The 12,349-nt window shown below is 34.2% G+C and overlaps 1 protein-coding gene across 5 annotated transcripts in view; it reads right to left on the reverse strand.

Moving 5' to 3' along the window:
- LOC150110090 (uncharacterized) overlaps nucleotides 1–12,349 on the reverse strand; it is a 232,993-nt gene that overhangs the window by 160,075 nt on the left and 60,569 nt on the right. Inside the window, exon 1 of one of the 5 annotated variants that reach the window (XM_090391334.1) lies at nucleotides 4,196–4,216. The exons of 3 other annotated variants lie outside the window; for them this stretch is intronic. The gene's annotated coding sequence lies outside the window, so the exon portion shown is untranslated. Of the gene's footprint in view, nucleotides 1–3,423; nucleotides 3,869–4,195; nucleotides 4,217–12,349 lie in introns of those variants that run through there. One more of the 5 variants, XM_090391315.1, reaches the window with a different exon arrangement.

Below are 12,349 nucleotides of genomic sequence, written 5' to 3' on the forward strand. Positions count from 1 at the left end.
CACGAAGCCGGTTTTGCCTGCTCTGGGGAACGAAAAACCCGAGTTTCCGGTGGGAAAAAAAAAAAACCCTACCTTCGTATGAGAGTGGCTTGGACGAGAATCAAACCCAGGTCTTTCCGACCAAAGGGCTTCCCCTATACCGACTGATCTACGGAGGGGCAATGATTAAATGAATTTTATCAACTAGTAGAGATCGCCATCCAGCTTCTTAGAGGCCTCAAGAAAGTCCGTTTGGTCTCTGAAGCAGGAAAATCTCTGATTATCTGACCCTTAACCACCTACAATACTAAGTTTAAGAAAGGTTGTAAACTTAATGTTGTTATTGTTATTATTAACTCATTCCAAGCGCAAATTTATTTGCACGGGGAATGATGAGTGGGCGCTGCTAGGCCAGCATTATTTTACCGCCCCTAAATTCAAGAAAACACACACACACATATATATATATATATATATATATATATATATATATATATATATATATATATATATATATATATATATATATATATATATAAAACGATGTTTTTATGGTCGAGATATAGTTTTTGCCGCCTCCGAACTCACCACTCCTAGGCAACTGCTAGCTGGCTAGTTGTTTAGTAGATTACTTACGACCCTATTTACACCAGTTCCTTCGGAAACACACTAGAATAAACACTACGTCAACAGTACAAAATTTCAAATTTCTATAAGAAATGCATCACTGTTGTTTTAACGCTTGACCTGTAGCATCTCCAGGTAAAAGAAATCACCACGATATCCAACTCCCTGTCAGAAGAAGAGAGGGAAATAGAACCTATTGATTCAAATAAGAGGATGGTCAGATCTTGTACTTAGAGAGAACTTAAGATAGTAGACACTAAAGTGTTTACACCACCATCAAATTGCGAAATAAATAAAACATACATACGCAATCATATTTCCTCTACACGTTATTTTAAAAACTTATAATTTACTATATTCCATTTTCATATCCATTCGATATATTCTTCTCACTACAGATTAAGCATTTGCCTGTTCTGGTTTGATTGAATCTTTCCGTCTTGCAACTAGTCTCTCTCTCTCTCTCTCTCTCTCTCTCTCTCTCTCTCGTCTATATTCCTCGATCCTTTCATTTAAACTATAAATATCTCTCTCTTTCTCTCGTTTAATATCTTCATTTTTATATGATAAAATTTTGCACGTATGTTAACTGTTTTAAAAATATAATTTTAGCTATCTGTATTTTACTTCGATATTCGTTTTCTGAAACAGTTCATGTTTCTGAACCATAAAAGAATGGAAATGGTCATAATTATAAAATTTACGGCAGGTGGGTTGCTCTTCACTCTATATTCAAGGTCTTTTTTGAATGCTCGACAGATTGTTTTCAAATTTATTTATTTTTGCAGTAATATTACCTAAATAATTAAACTGTATTCTTTGTTCTATTATTTCATATTCTATTTTTGATTTGATATGATCTTTACCTTTAAATGCCATAATTTTTGTTTTCTGTTGTGAAATCTAAAGATTTCACTGACGCTTTTACTTAATTCAAAAACTGATTTTTGAAATCATCTTTATTATCTTGTAATATAATCTGATCATCTGCATATAACATTGTATTAACAGTAACCCTTCGTTTAACTAAAGACTAAATCCATCTGGAAATGATTTTTTTTTAAGTGGCTCTCACATAAAAACATAGATGGAACTAGAAAGTTTTTTTAACTTGGTTATACTATAAATTAAAGATGCCAAGAAGTTATATTCTTGGTTTTATCCTTTATCCAAGTGTAAGCAAATAAAAATTTGCACGTGAAGCAACATCACAACTAGGCAACTCGTATATAGAGGCTAATAACTTCACATCACTTGCTTTAATATTCCATAATGCAAAGCACACATCCTTTCGGACGTGTAAAATGCTATTATGGAAGGACCACTACCACAATATAGCTTCTGCATTAATTTAATCTTGTTTATCTCTTCTGGGTCTGGCTCGCACTGATGAGACCTCAATAAAAGTCGAAACCGGCCTGGATAGTAACCCTTCCCATAATGCATAGCATAACACTGTAAGGATATGTGCTTTGCATTATGGGATACTACGGCAAGTGATATGAAGACATTGGCCGTCTATATACGAGTTATCCCAGTCCTGAAAATACTTCAGGTGCAAACTTTGTTTGCTTTACACTTGGATAAAGGATTAAACCAAGTATATAATTTCTTGACATCTGTAATTCAAAGACTGAACTTTTTCAAGTTACTTCGGAGCCTGTTGATTGCAGAACGAATACGCTAACCACTCGGTCAAACAGGCTGGCAAATATTCAGCTTTTTTCATTAATCTGTTTTAAGACACATACTGTATTTGTGCATGAACATTCTTGTCCTTGTCAGAAGCGTGCGGTATTTATCCCATATTCATAGAAGAAACAGTGCAAACAAATATCTTCGATTGACGATTACAACCCTAGAAATGTGACCTATAACGAAAACTAACAAAATACACTAACAAGCTATGTTTAAAAAAAAATTGATTCCTCTCATCCTTCACCTGCTGCTCCTCTCCCCCCCCCCCCCATAGACATCTATTACACACTTCTACGGACACCTTTGGACCTATCGGTCTGCAAACTGTCCACGTGACAATATTTACAGGTCTGTGATAGTAAATATTTAGACACAGAAAATATGTACAAATTCACATATTACATAGGAATTGCCTGGCGCGGAAAATGTTCGTTTTTTTCAAGAATAAAAATAAATAAATAAATAATAATAATAATGCAGGTATAATGCAATAATTTTGATTTGTTATAATTATATAATAATAATAATAATATTATTATAATATACAAGGATAAGGCAGTTACCCCTATGCCTCTTAAGTATTCTTGTCTGTAAACTGCGTCTATTTTGAGAGACGAAAAACCCGCGTTTCTGGGAGAAAAAAACCACTACCCCCCGTATGAGACTGGTAAACTCACCTTCAGTCGAAAGAGACCGGTGACTTCCTCATGTCACTCACGGGGATCGAACCCAGGTCTTTCCGATCGTCTATACTGAGTGAGCTACGGAAGCTCTTCAACCAATATATAAGAACCAATAAATAATTCTTATTTATTATTTTTAATGAAAAATATAAATGAAATATTAAAAAATAAATAAAACTCTTAGCCCACCCACTGTACGAATGTACTATGGATTATAACCTTTCGTTTGTGGGAGCCATATAAATAAATAACGTATAATATTATATTTGAAAAAAAAAATAGAAAAGAAAAGCGTATCGAAAATTTGCGCATAAGGATCAATGATTTAAATCCGTCCCACTAACACAGCAAAGTCTGCATCGCATTACATCATACAGCAATAATTTTTCAAGCGGGCTTAATTATGATATACACAGAAATTACAACTAGTACTTACCTAGCAGCAGCAGACATTTATACCTAGGAATTCTGTCACATTTATCGCTATGGATTAGAACGCCTCTAAAAACTGTATTCATATAAAAATATTGTTTGCAATCCATTTATGAACCATTATCGTTGGCTATTAAAAGTCTCCTACTTCGAAAATAAAACACTGCATGGCATTATTATAATTATGTCACTTCTTCGATCCATATTCATGACGACAAAAATTTTTAACTGGCTAATCTCATTTTATTTTCGAAGTAGACGACTCGTAATAGCCAACAGAGGTTAAATTAATGGTTAAATTATCCTTGCTTAAAAACAAAAGCATAGTGTTTTCAATCCTTCAGACCTCGGTTAATATATGGATTGCAAACAATATTTTATTGTTTGCAACGCTTACAAAATTAGCCTTGGATAGATTGTGTGGGATTTCAAGATTACTCGAGGGTGTTTCCCCTTCTCCTGTTCCCAATACACTTCATGCAGCGGTAATTGTCTTTCAACTTGCGCAACATGTTTATCTTTTTTTTTTTTTTTTTTTTTTTTTTTTTTTTGCTTACGCTGCTATCTCACAGCGGGATTTCCCCTTCTAGACGTTCGTCCTTGCAGGTGTTACAAATCGAAACCAAAACTGACTGGCGTCGGTGATGTTGCAAGTCATAGTGGCTCTCCTGACCAGCAACCACATAAGAAACTAAAGTAGGAATGAAAAAAAAAAAAAAAAAGAAAGAAAGAAATAGAACGCGCTCTAAAGAATAATAATTATGCAGCACTGATACCTAATAAATGCGACATCGTTTTATGTCTTAATCGCAGAATGCTGAAGATTTCGTAGTAAAGATAACAACGCAGATATTTACTCCAAAGTTTAATGTGGTGTCAAATATCTTATCTTGAAATAGCTAACTTTGTTAAAAATAACAAACGTCATTTTAAAGTGATGGTTGATCACATCTTTTAACATCAGTGGAAATTAATAAAAATCGTAAATTGTATTCAGAAATTAACAGAGACAATAGTTACGATACCAAGAATTTATTTGCTCTTTTTTAAATTACGTAGATGCCTCTTTTAAAAAATATGCGAACAAAAAAAAAAAAGCGCAGAGAGAGAGAGAGAGATTAAAATTATGTTAGAATAACTTGACAGAGAATGGAGAAATGTTAAGTGATAATGTTAAAACGTTACTGTTCTCTGCTATCAAAATAAAATAAAAAAATAAAATAAAAAAGTTTGTTTTATAGTTTAATGAGATTAGTTTTGTAATAAACTAAAATTGATTAAATTACTCTTCACCTCCAGTTAGGTTTGGATGGTTAGAACACAGCCGGACTACGAAGTCACTTTATCTGTGATGTATTTATTATTATTTTTTTAATATGAATTCCACCCACGAAAGGTAACAGATCTACGGTACTGTGGGTGGACTACAGGTTAAATTATCCTTGCTTAAAAACAAAAGCATAGTGTTTTCAATCCTTCGGGCCTCGGCCGAATGGTAGTCTCATACCGGGAGATGAAAATCATCTGCTACTTAAAGACATTCACAAACATACAAGCCCATAGTGGAATTCAAAGCTTCGACCTGCTGGTTGGAGAGTTGGCCAAATGGACACTATCCACTTTGCAAACCAGAGTGGCGCGTATTCTCCAGTCGATTAGTCTGTTTGCGGGGTTATGGCAAAATTGTTTTCTTAAGCATTGTGCATTTGCTTAGTTTACATTTAATCTTGACTCATTTTCAAATCCATTTTTATCTCCAGAGTTGTGTTTGGTGTGGAACTCCAAACCTGGTGTCCTCGCCAGATATGCTATATCGTCTCGGTATTAATAGACATTATGCTAAATAATAGAAGGAACAAAATTTGGTTATTGATAGTAGCCCAAAATATGGTATGTTAATTATACAATATTTGGAAAGATGGATGGATAGTGTTATGTAGTCTACGATGACTCCCCCCGAAAGTCTTGGCACTCCATGGAAGTGTGATGTAATAATATTTATAATACTAGTAAGCTGTGACAAATGTCTCCACCAAGATGATGATGATGAGTAAAAAAAAAAAAAAAGTCTGCATATACACGTATGCATATGGCATTGAGGTCGCATTTCAACTGACTGATGACCATGTCACCGTTTCATTATATATGAACGTGTGTGTGTGTGTGAGAGAGAGAGAGAGAGAGAGAGAGAGAGAGAGAGAGAGAGAGAGAGATCAAAAGTTTAATATAGTGTCAAATATCTTATCTTGAGAGAGCTAACTTTGTAAACACCTAGAACAAATATATACATATATATATTCATATTTATATATACTGATTATAACCGAGACTAGAATAACAATTAAATTTATTAAAAAACGCAACATGTTTCGTCGGATTGTCCGACTTTTTCAGGCGTGGGAACATAGAAAGCAAGTAAACACTATAAGAAACATCGTATCACTATAAAACGACTATTATAAAATCAGTTAGCTTTGAACTGTAGCTACAGTCCGTGTTGAAGTTCTATTGTTAAGCAGCTGCGTGCGTCTGATTTCACGCGTGTGCCAATATCGCATAGCAGAGCTGAAAGAGTCCGGTAGATTATAGCTGAGGTTATTATTTATGTGATGAGAGTCCATAACAGTTTCCTTAGACTCGACTATGCGTCGCTCCACCTCGTTACGGCATATATGAAGGTTTGTGGTTGTTGTCCAGTTTATCTCATGTTGACGGCCTTCATCATATATATATATATATTTATATATATATATATATATTTATATATATATATATATTTATATATATATATATATATTATACACACACACACACACACACACACACACACACACACACACACACACACACACACACACACACACACACACACGAGGGAGGGGTTCTGATAAACACCTAGAAACCTAGAACAAAAATGATATTAAAGCAACTGATATAACCACAAGAAAGAAAATACGAGGATATAAGAATGTAAGTTACCTTCATAACTCTGCTACTAGTATGTTCATTCTTATGGTTATATCAATTGCTTTAATATCATTTTTGTTGTAGGTGTTTATAAAAAATTTTCAGATCCCCCCCCCCCATTGTGTGTGTGTGTGGCTACAACTGTATGTTATAATTCGTTTTTAATAAAATGAATCATTTTTCAGTGCTGAACTGGGACTGACTGAATTAATAACAGAAATTACTTCACACAATCTTTATAATTTGCGATTTCTTAGAGAATAAAATCGGTCCAATTATAACAAAATAAATGCTACCAGCACTAGAAAATATATCTTATTTTGAAATTATTTTCAAATAAAAATTAGATTATGAGAGAGGAGAAATAAGAATCATTTATCAATCAGTATTGAACATCTAACAACGAAAATCACCATATTATTAAAGAAATGAAGAAAACGATGGAACTATGCGTCCTCGATTGGAAAATAATCTTAATATACGCTTTTTCAATTGAAGGTGAGTTAGTCGATCCCATACGGCAGTAGCAGTGTTTTTTTTTTTTTTTTTTTTTTTTTTTTTTTTATCCCGGAAACTCGGATTTTTCATTCCACACACAGGCAAATCAGCCGTGAGAACACACTTTACAGACAAAAAATACTGTTGGTGGGCCATTGTATATAGTTGGATTAAGCAGAGAGAGGAGTAATATACCCTTGCACGATGAGTCATTGAACCCCTTGAGGTGTCATGTAATAATAGTATTAGGCTTTTATGACAAATAAGCTTAGCTCCTTTCAGAACTTTGTACAAAGAAATACAGGGTGAAATTCTTCAGGATATAATTTTTGATTGTCGATATTTCTTGTTTTCGCGAGTACTATCCTGATGTCCGCGACAAAGTGATACTTGCAAATAAAATACAATAAATAAATAAAAAATGCCGAGCGAGTTATGCCGTGCTGTATTAAAAAGACTTTTATAGATGCATAACCACTTGGATAACCAGACCCAGGCCGGGTGGTTAACGTATCCGCTCTCCAGCCAAAAGTCTGCGGGTTCGAATCCAGCCGCGGGCATGGATGATTGTGATTGTTTGTGAAAGTGGTGGTGGTGGATAGTAGATGGCGTTGGTGTTGTTGCGGTTCGTTGTAATTGAAGGATTGAGTGGCGGAGACAGAGTTATAGAGCAAGTGCCCTCCCTCGAGTAGTATACATTGATGAGTCTATGGACTCCCTGGAAGTGTTACGTAATAATAGTAATTATTATTATTTTCGCAAAACGCACCTAAAAGTGACTCTAAAGTGACTCTAAAGTGCCTAATGAATAGCCATAAAATGCTATTTACGAAACTAAACTAGCTTATGATTGGTTATATTCAGTTTTATATTTATTATTATTATCACCAGAGATCTCCAAGGATACTTCGAGGGAGGCTATATACCACATTTGAGCTGTTTTTCTTGAATTCATTCACACCATCTCCAGAGACATACATTCTAATCACGCATTGCTCTAAGAAAAAGAATCTAGTTCTCATCCCTTTCTTGACTACGTTCATTCTCAACTCTCAAGGATGCCATCTCGGGCTGCATGACAATCGTATTACCAATTATCCTGCCTATCTCTACATCATCAGTAAACAGCTGTATGCCTCCTGTCGAATCCTTCCCAATGATATTAATGTAAAGACAATAAAATGGGTCAACGACCTATCCTTGGTGTATAACCACTGGTCATTTTTTTATATACTTTGTGATGTTATTGCAGCGCTACAAACGATAGCCCCCACACTGGGGGCCTAGCAGAGGAAAGGCCTCAACAAATCTTGCACGTTCACTTCCCTCCGTCTGCCATCCTCTTATCCAAGCTATATAATCGAATCTTATATACTCCAACTTATGCAACAGTCTTCCCTGCTGTATACTGTCAAAAAGACTTAACAAAAACAGCTATTCACGTTATTTTTCCATTACATGTAATTCCAAATAATTCAAAATGAAAGATCTCCGAGAGTTCTTTGTTCCGACTGCTGTTTCGATTTCTTCCGATCCAGATACTTAATATGAACTTTAAGAAAATGTCGTTGAACTTAAAATGTTTTAGGAACACTAACCAGTTTATAAGAGCAATCCTCCGTAATGTCATTTGTAAATCTGATACTTCTGTAGATAGCCTTGTCATAAAGGCCAGAAATTCCATATAATAGGTTTCCATGGCTATTGGAGATGTTTTAAGGAAAATCACTTATATGACTATATAGCCGAATGTCAAATTAGAATGTAACTAATTTATTTTTAAAGGAACTACTGGTTTCACAAAAGATTTACACACACACACACACACAAAAAAAAAAAAAAAAAAAAAAGAAAACATCACTTTGGTATATCACCAAAGTTCTAAATTATTAACGGACTGCGCACATTAAATTGATTTCGCGGACCAGTTGAGTTGCTGTTCACGTGCACGAGGACATGGTCTCGAGACCGCCAAAGCAGAATAGCAGACTAGTAACAATCAGAAAGGTTGTGGCTGAGGTTGATATTAAGGTGAACAGGGTTTAGTGCAATTTCTGTTCATTCTAAGATTTTTCTTTCAAGTTCATCATAGCATTTGTAAATAATTTCAGATCTATCCCAGGTTACTGAGTGTATAGTGGATGGTCATTTGGATCAGAAGAATTAAGCACATGACTGGATAAGGCCATAGTTCTACCATAGGTGATATAGGTGATATCTCTGACATGTTATTGGTTACGAAGCTCGATAAATTTCTCTGTTTGTCCATAATATAGGGAATTACAGCCACACCAAAGATGGTACACACCTGGATATTTCAAATTGTTGCGTTTAGGTTTTACTGGACGAAGCCAAAGATCGAAGCTTTCTTAAAGGAGTGAATCTTGATGATTTTTCCCGATTTGTTATAGCTGATATACGGAATGGTGATATAACACAATATATATATATATATATATATATATATATATATATATATATATATATATATATATATATATATATATATATATATATATATATATATATATATATATATAATGGGACTGGCTAAATGACCGTCAGCTGAAAAGTTTCATAAAGGTTCTTCATGTCCTAAAAGGAATTCGAACCCAGATCTTTTCAGCTAAAGGGCACAATCGAATCGAATCAAAGTTCAGAATAATTTTTTATACTCGCGTTGCAAAATGTCAATTCTATATGCATAATGAAAGATGGGAGGTAGAAAGAGAAAAAAACAGAGAGAACGAATACACAAAGAACTGCACAAGATATGGAGATCATCAGTACGGTGTACAATTAGAGTTTAGGAACAGAAAATGAACTTGTTAACAAAAGATTAAATAACGAAGCTCATATACATATCCGAGCATCTTACCTCGCCTCGCTATTTAAGAAATATACACAGATTGAAAATTATATAAATGGAAATTACGTTCCTGGAACAATACTACGAACGGGTATTAAAATAAGTTAGACATACGAAATTTGAATGATAAAACTTTAGGCAGAGATATATAGAGACCATATAGCTGCTTCCAGTGAGTAAACTATAGCCAAGAGCTATCTAAGTGTATTATGTCTACAATTGCATGTGTTTTCAAATTGGTTTTGTCAGTTTTAAGAGAGAGGGAATCCTTCCAGCTTCGTATGAAACTAACTAAATGCCTTTAGTTCGAAATCATTTTATTTCAAAGTTCCTGGCGTCATAAACGGGATCCGAGTCCAATCCTGGTCTTTACAACCAAAGAGTCATTGTAGTTGCGATATTGGGGGTGTTCTAGAAAGCGGTACCTTAGGGGAAGCTATCACCATATCTTTTCAAATCGCCAAGAAATTTGGAGATCGACTGAGCCATTTCCTATGTCACTACCGCTTGACATGTTTTCTGAGTATTTCTATTTGCTTCGGGTAAAATTTTAGACCTAAGGTTTTTTTCAAACCGCAGAACCTCCCCCCCTCCCATCCACCTCTTTTTTTTTTTTTTTTAATTTTTTTTTTATTTTATTGTGCCAGCGTGTTAGCCGACACTGGTAAATGTAAAATGTCGAGACACTTCCAAGACATACACTAAATGATATATAACGATAAAAAGATGACTTCTGCTTACATGGCATCCCCCATTTCTATCATTATTATTTTTAAATTCATAACGGCACGTAGCGGAATATTCACTTTGGTAAATAAATAATATTATCTAGTTTTGTTTCTGTTTTATATTTTAATACGTTATATCTGTAAGTGTTGCCACATTACGTCAGATCCATTATGTAAAAACAAAAGCAACTAAAATATCCGGTTACACTTCCAGTTAGTAATTTCTTCAGGGTGTTAGAAATAGGAACATGTTGACACTGGATAAATAATGTCCCCAAAAACAGACAAACCGACCATAAGAACGCACAATTAACACATAATACAGTCCCTCCTCCCCAAAAAAATAGTCTAATTCCAAACAACAACAACAACACTGTTCTAACGAAAAGATCGTGCCTAGTTTGTCTGACAGCTGCAACTTCCGGTGTGAAATAAAATGTCATTGCCCAACTTACGCAATGCACAGATGTGTTGCTTTCTTACGAGAAAGCTCAGAGAATATGTATTAAATAAATCGGTCTATTTATTATGAAGAAAGCGCTTAAAAATGTAACTTTGATGATTAAATTACGAAGGAAGGATCGTACTAGCAAATCTGCTTTGCAAAAGAAACGTTAAAAATTGCAATGAACGTTTAAAAGTTTTGAAACGTGATTTATGTTGTGAACAAAAATCAAAATTCAGCAAGTATGAAATATTTTAAGCAGACGAGAAATTTCATGTATAGTTTTCCGATAAGCTTGACGTGTGTTGGTCTCTTGTATAATTCGCTCTTTAGCATGATGCCTGAGGAACATTTAATAGTATAATAACTGACAGCATTAAATAGGCCGTTTCACATAAGTAACTCTTACACTAAATGTCATAAATTTATTAATGGTTTAAAAGACGAAAGACGTGGTGGAAGCAACAGTAGACACTACGAACTCATATCATTTTGCTACTATAAACTTCGTGTCAGATAACAATGTTTTTTTTTTTTTTGGTGTGTGTGTGTGGGGGGGGGTCTTCTTCCTTTAGAGTATAAAAATTTAAAATATGGTACAAATTTTCATTTAACAAACAACTAAGCTATTTGAAATATTAAGCAACTTACGATTTAGTTGTGATTGTAATTTGTAATGGATTTACGTATCCTCTATAAACCAAATGTGCAGATACAAAACACGAACAGCACAGAAACTACCTCACGCACACACACTGGCGATTTCAATAAAACCTTGGCTATTTAAATAGCTCGAGTTTTGGTTTAGGTAGTAAGGGAGATATAATTTTGCCTAACTTTAGCAATAAGGTATTTTCCCTTTCAATTCATTGATATTTGTGTTTTTAGCAAGTTGAATCATAATAATAAAAAAAATAAATGACCAAAAATCAAATATTATTGAAAACCTAAATAAAGAAATAAACTCTTTGTTTGTGGAATTACTGTTTCATTTCACAAGTTATAATTATATCTACATTATTCATTAGTAAAACAAACAAATACTTGACATTACAGTGACCACTGTAGCGATTAAATGGAGAACACGTTTATTAGAATCCTAAAACCACAATTAACTAGTGGCAGTTTTCATGGGATACAAACGATTTCGATATTAAGTCGTCCTTCATAAAAAATGACACGATCAACATTTGACAAGAGCCCTTGCTATACTGATAATACTGAGTTCTGGATCTAAGAGCCGACAGTTCAGGACTCAGTATGACTTTAAAGAAGACGGTTTTCAAAATGGAAGTAGATAATGAAATGGCTGATGAAATCTCAACGTACCCAGAGGATAGTGCTATGCCTCTGGCATCTGAGGCAAAATAATAATAATAATAATGACAATAAATTCGAGAGTTTTTCTAATGCTGTTTTTTTT

The sequence above is a fragment of the Typopeltis vanoorti genome, chromosome 1 (genome assembly GCF_054136105.1).
Source record: "Typopeltis vanoorti isolate ZY-2024b chromosome 1, IOZ_Tvanoo_1.0, whole genome shotgun sequence".
Lineage (NCBI taxonomy): Eukaryota > Metazoa > Arthropoda > Arachnida > Uropygi > Thelyphonidae > Typopeltis > Typopeltis vanoorti.